The 15493-nt window shown below is 38.7% G+C and overlaps 1 protein-coding gene across 8 annotated transcripts in view; it reads left to right on the plus strand.

Moving 5' to 3' along the window:
* prdm16 (PR domain containing 16) overlaps positions 1-15493 on the plus strand; it is a 173015-nt gene that overhangs the window by 132159 nt on the left and 25363 nt on the right. The gene's annotated exons all lie outside the window — the stretch shown is intronic.

Genomic DNA, 15493 nt, shown 5'->3' on the forward strand with positions numbered 1-15493 from the left:
GGCACTCCAATGGAAACATCTTTGTTGTGCTGACTCCATTTAGTTACATTTCTAAAATTTGCTTCAAATTGGACAATTTGACAAGTTATTCAATTTATAAGCACTTCTTCTTTTTCTAATAAACTTTCACACATACGGGTTACAGCCCACTTGCACTATAACAAGCCACCAGGCACTGGTTCTCATTTTTCTGTTGCCACAAACACTTTTCTCTGTGAAAAGGGAGGCACCGACCTGAAGTTGATGCTGACATTTAACATTTAAATGATGATAGTGCCAAGGGGGCATTTTTGGCCTCTAAGCTGGGAAATGTTACCCATGAAAGGGGATAAGTCAGGTCTCTAGATTTTACCTTCATAAAAGAAACTGTTTACTTATGAAGATGATGCGCTCTGGAAATGAACTGAATTAGTGGAAAGTGTTGAAAAGCACTGCAAACTTGGAATGTTTGCTTTGTGAATAAGATGAGATTTCTGACTCCTTCTTGAAGCCCAGACCTCTCCTGAGCCATAAGACTTCTGAATATGTCTTTGTGAGGGGATACACACACACATGCACATACACACACACACAGGCCAGATGTCCATTTGGCCTTGATCTCTCATGTCATGCAATTTCTGAACATTTCTCTCTTTGGGACTGCAGCCACCAGCTATGGAGCTTTTCATTATATACTTTCCAAAAATACACGTATTCACATTTTCATCTAAACCACTTCCGTAGCGTTTTCATCTCTTGTAATTCAATGGTTTACAATTCCAAATGGAAAAGACAGAATTGGTTGTATCTGATTTAATGAGCTTGCTTTTGGCAACCTCTAGCTTCCAATAATTTACTTGGACTTTAAAGATTTATTTATTGTAGCACTCTGGGAAGCATGTGTTGCTCTACCTGGCTGGTAAGTTATCCTGAAAGGATTTTTTCACTAGTAACACTGATGTGGCCACTCTGGAACAAACCAAACTGTAAGATCCTCATATTCGTTTAGATAATTTCTCTTTGTGTGTAGATTCTACTGTACTAAAGAAATCTTGCTCTCATTGTTCAACTTTTCCCCATTATTTGCTCATAATGAGAAGGAAAATAAAGCATGTATATTAAGTATACTGGCAATTTTATATGGATGGTCTTTTTGACCTGTGAATCAAAAGGAAAAAAACGAAATATAAAACAGAAGAGCATAAGCAGGCAGAAGTGAGAACATGTTACATCTGACAGGCTACATCACCTTGTATATGCATTGTGGCCAGAGACATGTTAGACTGCAGGGTTTATCTGTGTATCTGTATCTAGGCACAAGGTGTTTAAAAGTTAACAACTCAGTATTGAGGCTAAATGATCTCATGCTCCTATGGTATCACACACACGAACACAAATACACGCACCCGAGGTCACAATCCAAATTCTATGACTTGTTGGCCTTTCTCCCAAATGAAGCATTCCATGGATCAGTGAGCCCATCAGCCAACCCTCTCCTCCTCTTTGCTCAAATCTCAGCAATTATATTTGACATGTAACATCAATAATCTAATTTATTTTCCTCCACAGAAGGATTTGCTCACTCCCATTCTCTTATCTGTGTCTGCAGGAAATGTGAGCCATGCAGCATTCGATAAAAACAATTTTTTGCATCATTGATCCCACAGCACTTGTTTCTCCCTCCTGTTTCTCTCTTCCTCCTGGTCCTCCTTTATGAAAATGTTATTTCTGGCCTGTTATGAAATGCTGAAGTAAATGTTAAGAGATATCTGTGTTTTACAAAGGCACCAGGACAATAACCCTAACAAAGATGGAATCACCAGAGCACAAACACACCAGGGGTACTAGAGGAGAGGGGTCAGCAACATAGGTTGACCCCTCACTAAATGCTGTTACTGTTACATTTTTCATTGTCTTTTAAAGTGGTCTTGAGCAATAGTTCTGTAGACTTTCTGAAAGTCTTTTATCTGATGATACTCTGAGGAATATGTTTGTTTTTTGTTTTGTTATATTTGTTTTTTTTTTTTTTTTTGTTTGTTTGTTTTTTAATAAACCATACGACCCTGGTCTATGATCCACATGAGCATGAAAAAGACACCTCAAGGGATGTCAGAATGTTGTATCTATATTCACCAGCACTAAGCCTATATGATGAAAAGAGGGGTATCTGTAGACAAATATTTATGGTTCACATGTGTGCATGCAAGTATAAGATACTTAGTGTGTGCACATCTATTGTTTTCATTGTCTTAACATAGGAAAGGAGAAATAAAGTCTCAGTAGGTGCCACTTTGAGCTCCTTCCACAACAGTGCCACAGATCAATATAGCTAAAGTCAGCCACCTCCACACATGCAGCCTCTGTAATCATTCCCTACACTGTGTTCTGCTTCACTCCCTCCATCAGCCAGGTTGTTGTTTATCCTATTATAGTCCTAATTGCCTTGCTTATGGTAACCTTTCTTCAGCTTGCAACCCCCTGCACTAAACTAATGGGCAATAGCATAGTAAGGCTAATGCAACCCGGCTTACTTGGCTTGGCTTATATGCCCACATGGACACCCCAGTGTAGCACAATGCCCACATCCATCATTTTCCTCTTTTTTTCTCTCCTTCTATAAGTAGCTTTCCTTCTTTCATTGCTAGCTAGCATTCGCAGGCAGTGTGTGGCACAGAAGCAGGTTGCAGCTAATGAGATACCTCAGCGCTCTCATGGCCATGGCTTTGTAATTACTGTCGTAGTGCTAAGTGTCCTTTATGAACCTTTTCCCAGCCCCCTTTCTTGTCATCCATCACCCAATTCTTTTGTTTGCCTTTCATTTGCATATGTGCGCCAACTCCAAATTAGCTAGTGGCTCGTTAATTGCACGTGTGAGGAAGTAAATGGCTGGTGGTATAGAGGGGTAGAGGTGCAGTCAACATGTTTACCTCCTAAATACCCCCTAGGAGCACTGTGCTCCAGCACACAGGGAGGTCACAGTAAAAATACCCTTCAGGCACAAAAAAAAAAAAGATCCAATGTGCTGTTTGGAGTAATTAGTGCAACTGACAAGCTCAATCTTACATTACGAGAGACAAATGAAAATCCGTTTAATTGTGGTTACAGGATGCATCCAAAATTAAGACTTTAAGAAGCCTTAAAGTACCTAAATTAGTGTTAAAACTTAGAGAAGATGTGCAGTTATTGGGACTCAATAAATATGCTTGATGTATTCAGGGGTGTTTTTGATGCTGTAAAATTTAATTATGCTATATTGACTTTTGAAACTCTACATCAAATTAAGTTTTTTATTCTTGTATTGAGTTCTTTTGGCTGAACTTGTCAATAATCAGTCAATAACAGATGATAATGTCTAGTGCTGAGAGATGACCTGCTGCACTCAAAGTTTCCCCAGTGTTATTGATCATACTGAAGCAGATTCATAGATAAGCTTCTGTTCACTTGCAACAGTTTTACTAACTTCCTGGTTTAAAAGTGAAAGCTTTGCATCTCTAAATGTAGAATTTCAAGAATATCAAAATTTATCGATGAAAGATTTTACTCAGTATTAACAGTTTCTTTATATAAAATAGTCATTAGTTTCTCTTGCACAATCTGAATTGCAATAAATATGAAGAATTCAATAACAAGTTAAAGACATCAGTGTAACAACAACTTAATAAACAATAAGGTAATGTCATCACCTCAAACGTACTGGACTCTTACCACTGTCAAACTCTTAGATACATTTCTAATACACTTCTAATTATGTTTAGGTGTTTTCTTATTGTCTCATTGGAATATGCTTACATCAAGTGTAATAAACTAGGTTTTATACATGATTATCTTTTCCCTAAAATTCCTTAGTAGAAACATCTGAGTGGCTGAGAATTATAAAAAACAAATAAACAATGGGAACATGGAGTGCTTTAGCTTATAGAGTCCAATACTGGACTAAACTTGGGATTTGAAGATGTACAAGCAGTTGACACAGCTTAAATCTGCAGAAGAGCTGTGACAAGTTCTTAGTATGTTAAATTTCAAACACTGTTTATTTGATAATCTTTGCATTTTTAAATAATCTGTACTTTAATTTGCTGTAAACTTGTACCATATGAGGATAATGCATTGGTATTTAAATCATAATGCATGTAAATCTACATGACATTAATCAACCAGTCTTCAAACTATACATTACATATTTTCACGAGAATAACACTGATAGTTTGTTATGGACCTTCACTCTTTGTTTTTGTGTTTGTGGTCTTGTTCTTATGACTGTCTCCACCAGGCTGTGTGAGGTATATCATAATGTTTGTTCCCACTGCTGATTGGCCAATTATGCCTGATTGTGTTCCTTTAGGGAAGCATGCTCCAAGAGTTGTTAGTGAATGGCCAAATTATGCCGCAGCTTTTAATGTGACCATGGGGAGCCAGTAACCACTCCAAAAAGTTTTTTGGTCTTTGCAAAGCAATGAGTAACTTGTAATGACAGCATTATTAGTCAAAGGATAGTTTGAAAGTCATTGAGTTTTTTTTTTTTTTTTTTTTTGGGGGGGGGGGGGGGGGGGGGGGGGGGGGTTCTGTTTTGTTGTTTTTGGTTTTTTTTTATTTTTGCTTCTGTGATTTTTTTTAATGGCGACTTGGATGCCGTGGGCTGTTTGTGCTTTAATGAGAAGTTTCCAGGTGGGAGCCGAAGTCGAGTATTCGCCCTTTCTTTGTCCTACGTGACCCCTGCGCACCAAGCCAAACTCCATGTTTTTAAAGGTGACTATGTTCTGTAAATCAGGCTATTTATTTATCCAACACTGAAATTACTAATATGATGATGAATAATTCATAACTAGATTTTCATATCCATACACACATAAAATACAAAGACACATACTCTTAAGGAATTTGTTGATATGTTGCAAAGTATTAAGTCTGTAAGGCTGTTTGCCTGGTGTGCACTGTTTGTGTGCATGCACTAAATGTAGTTCGACATGCATGAAGCAATAATAGAGCAATATATTGTTTTACCCTCCAGTAATCCTCCATCCTCTCACACTGTGTGTGGATGAATGTGTGTGTGTGATTGATGACACTACTAATGGTGTGTCTAAACACAGGCAGCCCAGTTATCTCTTATCTGACAGAGAGGGGAAGGCTTGTGTCAACAGCTGCTCCTCCTCCTCATTTATCTCTCTCTGTCTCCTCGTCTCTTCCTCCAGTTTTTATGTCTGCCACAAATCAAAAGCTTAGTATTTGCTTTATTCATGTGGGATTAATAACATTTTATATATTTTTTGATCCACCTGCTGATGGATATTTAAGATTTCCAAAGTAAAAAAAAAAGATTTTTAAAAACCGGCATAATTATTGATAAAAACTTGATAACTGTAGATGCATCCCTGCAGTAGCTGCCCAGCAGTTTGCAACAGCCTTGAGTTTTAGGAGATAGTAAGGCCTCCTCTTTGTGCACTTACACTCTGGGCCCCATTTCCTCCACAGTCCTTGATCACCTTAATGTGCCTGTTTAGCCATTAGTTTCTCTGGAGGGGGCTCATATCCATCCATCCCTCTATATATCCCATCATACAATAAAAGTCAGATTGATAGCCATCAGCCAGGCTTCAGCCACTGACACGCTCTTAATATTATGTCTAACACAAACCAGATGGCTGCAGGCCTCTTCAGAAACACACACGATATGCACAGCTACCCCCAGCCGGTTCTACTGTCTCGCTCTCTTAGAAGAAGGGATGAGTTTTCTTAATTAAAAGTTAGATATATGGGCCTCCTGGTTGAGGTGGTCAAGCAGGATCCATTACCTCCACATTGGGGCCCTACAGAGCCGAGAAAGGGTGAAAGTTGCGATGACGAAATGCAGGATGGAGCATGGCGGTGATTTGCGCTTGTCTGCACAGCACTGTGGATCAAAATAAGAATTAAAAACTGGAAGGAAAAGAAAGAAGTGGTTATGGTGCTTTGAGAAAAAAGTGGTAGCTGTGGGCGCGCAGGCCGGGAGGTGCGAACCGCCATCTCAATAGCTGTATTGTGTTCACACTTGAATGGGAGCCAAAAACACTGTGAAATATCAGAGCAGAAAGACGGAGAGAGAAGTGTGGAAATGAAACAATGGTTTACACAACAGTGAAATGGGTCTTTTCCTCTGTGTCTTGCCAGCAGACCTAGAGAGCGAAAAAGAAAGATATTTATTGGCCCTTCTGTCCTGGCCAGTCACAGCCCCTAGTAGAGAAGAAGGGAAGTGACTCTGAATGCATGTAATGAGACTTAAAGACTAGTTAAAAAAAAAACCACTCAGGTATGTGTAGCAGACACAATGAGAGCACAGATGGGAACAGACATTAAATAATGTATGGTAAAGATGAAACTAGCCAGATTTAATCATATAATCCTGTATGAGTCTTATAGCATCATTTATACCTCTGAGGTTACAGCTAATGATTCTAGGCAGGGCCCCTCCCCAGCTGCCAGACCGAAAAGTTAAGACCTGGAATATTGTGGGGTTTCTCTCTCTCTCTCTCTCTCTCTCTCTCTCTCTCTTTCTCTCTCTCATCTTTCTCATCTACAAAACTTGTGATGGCAATAATGATGCACAAAATCAGTCATCGTTAAGGCTGTTAGTGTATTTGCATGATTTTTTTTGTTGTTGTTTTTGTTTTGATCTTTCTGCAAAGAATGATTTACAGCAGTTAAGAATATACTTAAGCACTTGATATCAGTATAACCTACAAGTGTTTAATCTGGGTTTTAATTTGTGTGATAACATAACAAAATATAACAGGATTCCATTATATTCAAACACTAAATGTTGACCAACAGTTTGCAAATACATTAAAGTAGAGGGAATTTCTATAAGACAAAAAGTCTACAAAGCCATGCTTTATTATTGGTTTCTTCTTTTTACTGGTTTCTTCATTTAAGCCTGTTTGACAACTAATTTAATCCGTTTCTTCTTTTATTTTGATATTAAGTCATAAAAGATAGTTATGTGAAGAGCCCTTTACTGCAGATTTTTCTACAGATGAAATCACTGTTATGGTAGCAGATTTAAATTTCTCTACATATAAATGCACAACAAAAAAGTATTAAAACTGAAGGTAAAATTTGTTCAAAATAGAGCTTTGACTAGTTTGTGCTGTTTAACTTTATACAATGTATAATAAAACACAAACATCAAGCAGATTTCTTTTCCCTGTATGTGTCCAAAATGAAGTCTTTCTAATGTTTAATGAATATTTTACAAGGGGAGATATAGCATATTTATACATATAGTGATTAGGCTTTTATTTATTTAAAGCTATTGATTCTGAGGCAGATCTTTTAATCTTAGGCCATCAAACTAAGGAGTAAATCCTGGCCCTATAAGAGGGGTGGGTAGGTGGAGTGGCAGAGGGAAACGGAGTCTGGTTATTATAACAAAACGTTCTGTTCAGATGGTTCCAATAAGTCTCCAGGCTTGCAGCCACACAGGGGTTCTGCCACATGCTGTCCCAGCCAGCTGCTCTAAACTACTTTTGTTGGAAACTAAGTTTAAACACAAGGCATTTTTGTTAACTCTGCCTCTTAAATTCAAGCCTCCTGCAGAAACCCAGGTAGACTACAGGTGATGAAGATACTGATGATGAGAAAGGAACTTAGAGACAAAAAGAGAGAGATGAATGTGTGATTGGCTGCTTGAGTGGCACACCGTGCACCTCCCAGAATTCACGTTTCATCTTGTCTCAGCTCTCTGCTGTCGGCCAAGTTGCTGATCTCAGTACACACAAGGACAATGTAGCTTTCTGTGCTGTGGGGAGAAAATTCAGTCACCAACACTGAAATCTAAAGAAGATGGTTGGAGCCTGAAGCGATGTCTCCTGTTTTGTCTCATTCTTTGAGTTTTAGGAATGTTGAAGTAGATTGATTAGATTTGATATTAAGCAGCAACTGAGATGCAGAGGGAAAAAATCTTACTCAGTTCATATAGGAATTGTCTGGTTTGAATCGCTAGAAATATGATTATGAATAGAGGATTTTTTGTGTGGGTCTTTCAACTTTTGTTATGTTTCTTGCTGTATCATAACAGAGAATGTCTAAGGAAATACTCAGGCAGCAGCTTATTAAAAACTTCCATATGCTCCAGATTTCATCTTTCAGAAACCTACATCGGAAGTATTCCTTCATTTGGGTGTTAATAAATAATTGATAGTGTTCTGTGCTCTACAAATTTGTCCTGCGCAGCACTTCCCTATTTGTGTTTGCACAGTTCCAGGAATTGTCCCATTTTTTGTTTCACTTCCGATGTCAGTCGATAGAGGGTAAGGTCAAGTTGTACCAGTGTTGAATGCAGGTTTCCTCGCCTCATTATTAGTTGTCATTATTGTTGGCATGGATACATAAGATTTGAGTGATTTAGCTGCTTTTCTTCAGCTCAGGAAATGTTGTTTTGTATCCTCAGTAATCAAAATCTTAAAGAAGGAAGGTGAAAGCAATGATTAACCGGTATGTATTACAGGCTTAAATTTGTAAACATATCTTTTGCCTTCCTCTCTTTGATGTTTAGTTTCATTTATAAAATGATATTGATTTGATATTTGAAAAAATAGTTTTGAATTTTTTTTATTATTATTTAAAATATACACAAATATTCAGACACCCAACATGTACCTGCAACAGTCACAATACAAAGCATATGAATTTGTGTTTGTCTGCATTTATGTTTGTCTTTATTAGACAAGCTCAACATTATTTTATGTAGCTAATAAGCAAGTATTTCCTCCATTGAATGAATTCAAAATTCCCTAACTCTGCCCTTGTATCAATTAATATTTTACTCGTTTACTCACATCATGGTCATCTCTAGCATGTTAAGAGTTGTCCTAACTGAGTTTAACATGTGATTTAAGGTTATCATTAGGTGTATGATTTCTTTGTTAATAGCCAAAATGTTTCCTTAGTCCAGTTCTGACTGACCCTGTGTGTGCACCCCTGTTCATCGCCCTCATAAGTCAAGTTATTACCCTTCAAACACCACCGACAGAGTTTGTGACCCTGATGTACTGTTCATATATATCCCCATTTACACTGCACCTGCTTCACTGTAATGAGCCAATATATCTGCTCACTAATTGCCCTGAATACATATCATAAAGACCTGCCTGTAAAAGGTGGTGCAACAGTAAAACAGACATGATGGCAACCTGTGCACACACAGCCTATGCACACACTTGTACTATGAAAAAAGAACCATGCAGAGAGGCAAAAGTCACATATACCTTAACACAGACACACACAAACACACATAAACTCATAAGATGGCATACGTGAGCATTTGCATTCAGACAAAGAATCAGGCGCACACACATACTGCTACACACACACACTCATCCAACCTTTTAACAAGGGGCTGTAAATAACACAAAACCATTTCATTAACAAAGTCCAGCCTGAAAACTCTCCGCCTCTCTTCTTTTAAAATGTGCACACTTCCTGTTTTAAGGTACCCTATCCTGGCAACCCCTACACATGGCAACCTGCTCATTCAAATGAGCTGCATGGGTATAGAGTTGGACACAATGGCATGCTGCTAAAAATAACCTGGATAGGCTGCAGATATTTTATTGATGCATGCTGCATGAAATGTTCCTGTTTTGTTTCAGACTTTATAATGTGAAATTTGAATAATACGTCTAAGTTTTCTAATATAATTTAAGCTAAAATGTTTAAAAGCACAAGAGAAACATTTTTTTGTATTTTAATGTTATTAGATTAACTAGAAAGTCAAGATCAGTGTTATTACATTCCTCAATGCAAACTGGAAAACTATTATAAGAAAATTGATTCTTTCCACATCTAGCTCTAAATTTCTCTACAACAGCTGCTGTTAAGGTCTAACTTCAGGCAAAGTTAGATGGGTCAGACTCTGACAAAATAAGATTTGACTCCACCACGATTTGCTGAGTGTGGGAGAAAGACACTGGAACTTTTCACGTGCATGTTTTCAGAGTGGCACATGCACACTCACCACAAATGATAGCTGTGTGACGGTGACTGTAGAAACGTTGATTTAATAGAAGCAAGTTGGGTCATTAGTGAGTGCGGCCACATTCTGACACTCACAATGCATGTAGACACACACTCACACACACACTCACACTACAACCCAGATGGCTTTTACAAGGCCCCAGGCCCTCCCTGGCCTGCCTGCCTGGTTTTTAATTATGTCGATGGCTGCCCTGGCCAGATAAAATGGGTCACGTTTAACACGCCTTCACTCACCTTCACACACTCAGCGCATACATTCACATACACCCCCACACACACTATGAAAGTACTCTCTAACACTTTGCATACATGCATTTTACTAGTGCAACAGCCAAAGCAGACACAAGCTTTTCAGAGCACTATTCACCTGTGCCTTTAACAGAGACAAACGGTAAACATGTGATATTCAACATTAGAGCTGTTGCCTCAGTAAAATGTGTGTGCGTGTGCGTGTGTGGATTTACAGCCTGTTTCCTTTTTAGCTGTCATTAGACTGCCAGACATGGCTACACAGGTGTACTATTACCAACATCAGTAATAAGCTTTGCACACACATATACACACATGGACACACTCACATTCACTCTGTTTTTAAAGGCCCAATCTATACTCACAGTATGGCTCCTCCTGATGAAGCACTCTGACTCCATTACTTGTTCCCTTTATTTGGACTTAACATATTTTCACTGATTCCAAAGTTTTGATGCAGATTATTAGACAAGTTGTGGCACTTCCCATTGCTTATACATCTGAATGTCACAGTACATGCATGAAAAACTAGGAAAGATTAGAAACAGCAGTGCTGTTTGGTTAAATATTTGAACTGACAGGGAAAAATTGGGGAACCAAGTTCTGAAGAAAAAAAAGGAAAACAAATAAAACAAGCTTGAAAGTACTGTCAACTTTATTTTGAGAGTACATGGAAATGAGAAAAATATTTCTCATTGATACATGAGTGAAAATATCATTTTGGTTTGACCGTAATTTACTCAGTTAAAAACTACATCACCTACCCTAGACTGTTTCATGTTTCATATCTTGGAAGATGCTTGAGAAATTTATTTTAAAGCATTACCCCTTTTAGATATTAAGAAAATATTCAGCTGATAAAATGTATCGGTTCAGCAATAGAGAGAAGACTTACTTGTATTAATAAAGCACAAATTAGATGGACAGAGAATTAAAGACTAATACATCTTGTTATACATTTTATCAACTAATAATTTATTTATTGGAATTTAATATGAACCAGCTCTACTAATATTTTCGTTCATTTATTAACTAACAAAAATCTACGTGTGATATCACAGAAATAGTTAAAACAGCTCACATTCATATAATGTTTTAGTATTTTTTTTCCCTACTCTTTCCCCTTTCAAGTGTTCACATCCACAAATATAAACATTCACCACCAAGTTTTACAAACTTATGTGAGGACTTTAGTCACATACTTTCATAAGTTTATGTGCGCAACTTTTTCTCTTCTGTCATTCTTTTGTGTTTCATTGCTCTCATTAAACATTATCACCCAGTATCCACTGAAATTAACTAACTATGAATAATCTCTATTATTCTACCTTTTTCTATTTTGCTGTAATAGAAGGTTTAATGGCAGGACCCCTTGTGAGCCTGTCCACCTCTCACATCCCAACACACACATATGGGAGCAAACACACACACATTTACACTTTTGAGAAGTATGGCAAGGCTCAGGTCTTCTCTGCAGGCCTCCATCCATCACACACACACAGACACACAGACATGAATGAGCACATACAAACACATTGGAGGCTGTCGTGATCTGTACTCTATCAGTCGCTTTATTAGTCTGCCTGTTAGCTTTTGTATGTGTATGTGTGTGTGTGTGCATGTGCATGTTAAGGGGCCTCCCAACTGGAAGCAGACCTGTTTCCAGAAAGGATACACACTCTAACACACACTTCTTTATTTCCTTTTAGTTGGACTGCTCCTTAATTTGTAACACTTCTAACAACCAGCTACGCAGTCCACTTCACAGCCACTCAATCTGTCACTGTCACTGCTGTGTTTCCATGACTGTCCCTTTCGTCAGAGCAGAACAGAGGGTTTATGTGTGTGAGTGCATGTAATTCTCTATCAACCATTCTTATATTATCTACAGCCACCCCAGCCTTGTGTTTATATATATTTACAGTATATGTCTACAGCTGAAGAGACCTATGGAAGTTTAATTTCAGCTCATGCTCATCGACTTAGAGAGCTTTCATGCCAGGCTGCCCCCTGCCTTCTTTACAAGGAAATGCACGCCATCCTGTATCCTTTTTTTATTTTATTCTTTATCATTTTCTACTTTTTGATTTAATTTCACAAATGCTTGATAAACTGTGGATAGATTAAAAGAAAGATCAATACACAGAGGCAATCTTTCCCTTGTTCTTTCTTTTCCACCTCTAAACAACCTTTTTCATTTGTCTGCAACTACCCCAGGATATGAGTAGGTGAACCAAAGGAGAGTCGGCCCTCTCTCTACATGTTTACAGTGCTGCGTTCCTGTTTTTCACAGCAGATAACCTTCAGTGTTAAGAAATCTTTGAGGTAACTTTTGTTGAAGAGAGATTTTTTTTACTGTGTGCTTCTCTCTACATGACTTAAAGTTGTTTCATTTCAAAATGACAAAACCTGCTCTGCCCTCCACAACACATGTATACAAATGAATGCAAACTAGGCTGTGTTCACACACTGAAAACCGAGGCTGTCCACCAAAGCACTATGATCACACCTTATAAAAATATTCCTTTTGAAACACACAATAACCCAGCAGTTATGTCTCACATGCGCTAAGTCGGCTTCTATCTCCATCTCATATCAAAATCACAATCACCATCGCTTTGAGCTGCCATTTCCATTTTCTGCCCTTCGTCAAACAGAAAATAATATGTACCTTGTCACCAGCATCTCGCCGTACAGGCAACTTTCCTCTACTAATTCAGTGCAACACACACATCCGTCAGATATAACAGGCGGAGGAGAGGGCATGCCGAGACAGCCATTAAAGGTTCCTAGCTGTCAAAGGTTCCCCTTTGTGTTGTGAGGAGCGATATAAGTGTTGTGCTCTTATCAGGGCTTCCTGTGGAGTTTGCTCCACACTTTTACCAAACACACTGAATATAAACCTACTTTATTTTTAAAAAGAAATAAAAAATACACATAAAGTTTGACATGTCAGTTATTTGGTGTTAAGGGTCAAACTGAACCAGAAAATCAACCCTTAAGCTGTGATAAATGATAAATAAGCACTGTTGCCAACATTTTTTTTTCTCTTTGCTTTCATTTTCTTTTCCAGAAACAGGATGTAACTGGATAAAATCTTGCACAATTATCTGACCACAGTCTTCTTGTATCTCTTTTTATCAGAGTTACCACACTCATATCTCAGTGATTAAACTGATTCAGAGGAGTTTTGATCATGGTGACTTCCAGGTATACAGAAAGTAGGTTATTGTTAACCTGATTTTCATTTATCAAAAGAGCAAAAAGAATGAAGATCAAAAGGGAGCCTTGGAGAGTTAAGCTGAAACAGAATAACTGACTCCTCTTTTAGCAGACTGAGAATGAGTGGTTCGACAAAGATAAAGCAGTTTTATCAGCGTGGTTGGCTGAGGAGGTTTTGAGAATTTAACAACAGCATTTGTGCCATCTAGTTTAACTTTCTACAGTTTTGTGGAAAATTTTGAGTAGCTGAGTTTACTTTTGTTTTGTTGAAACCTTTTTCACACGTGGAGCTGATGATTTCCAGCCGGGTCCTCCTCCTCTTTCTCCTCTGTGTGGCATGTGTGGATGGAGGGAGGTGGATTGGATTAAAAAGAAAGGTAAAGGTAAATAAACAAACAATCAACCACAAGCTAGTTCTGGCTCCCCTACTCTGTTACCCCTTATTTGGAGCCTTATAAATCAGGCTTCCATTCTGAGACAGGGTGTTAGCAGGCCTCCTGGTCAACACATTCAGACACACATGTGGATTAAAAAAAAAAATCAACAAAACAAACAATAAAAAAAACATGCAGCCCACGCTAGTCTGCTGCTTATTTATGATTGGACCATTGGGTGTGTATGAATTGCCATGCTTAGTAGGTAGGCATGGGGCATACATAGGTGTGTGTGTGTTTGTGTGTGTGTGTGTGTGTGGGGAGGGTATGTGTGTGTCTGTGTGTGTGAGAGCGCCGTGTTTCCAGATGGAGCTCAGCTTTTCTACATATGTTCATAAAACATGTACAATACCTGTTGCAGCTCCCCAGTAACCCCATGACAAGTGCACTCTGACTCCACCAGCTGCAGAGAGGATATTAGGCTGAGGAGTATGTGTGTGAGTGTGTGTGTGCATGCCTAAGTGTGTGTGTTGAGAGGGTCTGCCCGGCTAGTTTTCAGTGATGGTTTTCACACATAAAATAAAGGCCTGGACTCCATCAAGCCATTTTAAGTTGTAAACCGGGAGCAGGGGAGATGGTAGCTTGCTGTGTGAGGAGCACGAGGGATGATTAAGACTCATTTATCCTTTCTAAGCCTTCCTAGTGAATATTTTAATTAGTTGCTTCTGGATATCTTTGTATGCATCATGTGAAATACAAAACAGGAACTGAACAGTCTCTTTTCCTATTTACACAATCAAAAAGAGCATTCACGTAAGCAGAAGGCATCGCCTTTATTTTAGGTTTTGTGGAGCTTTTTTTCTAATGCAGATGAAGGTTTTTGGTTGATTATTTTTAACCAAGGCCCCAACAAACATTATTTTTCTAAAACAGGCATGGTGAGCAAGACGGGAAAATCACACCTTGGCTCAAAAGCAGAATAAGATGGCTGTTACCTTCACCATCCGTGCATGTATTAGCCTAAAACTGTTGCCGTGCTCAAACTGCACTTCCACACCTCGATCCAGACCTTTTACATATTTATACACCAAACTTGTCACCTGCACCCCCACCCACAAAAATACACGTTCTTTATGCACTAACTCAGACAACAAGAACATGGCCATTCACACTTTACGAGCTGGGAAAAAAAACTATGAGCAAGTTTTTAGAAAAGCTGTCGGTTAGAGAAGTTCACGAACTTTGCACATCTAAAAATGTCAGATGGCTTGTTGGTTCTTCTCCATCGCACCTCAGTTTCCTTCAGCAGACATTTGACTGTGATTAGGAGTGCAGAGAGTCAAGCTGGAGGTCAGCTCTGAACTCAGGCCAGGCTGATTGGTTGTTGTAATTAGAGGAGTTGATCTGTCTCAGGCTAGTTCTCCCGGGAGGATTCACGCAGGCTTGCTGTATCACATGCAGCACAGGGACGAAATTGGAGCCCAACTTGTTGGAGAGGGCAAGCATGGGGGGTTTCTGCTGCCCCTATCATCTCCAACCCCGACACATTCAAAGACTTTCTACATTGTCCAACCTTCAGTGTTATAAACACACAGGAAGTCATCTTATATCAAATTTGTCTCTTTGGTATGTCTATTCCTGTATTTCTCACTCCATCA

The sequence above is a fragment of the Melanotaenia boesemani genome, chromosome 13, assembly GCF_017639745.1.
Source record: "Melanotaenia boesemani isolate fMelBoe1 chromosome 13, fMelBoe1.pri, whole genome shotgun sequence".
In the NCBI taxonomy this organism is placed as follows: Eukaryota; Metazoa; Chordata; class Actinopteri; order Atheriniformes; family Melanotaeniidae; genus Melanotaenia; species Melanotaenia boesemani.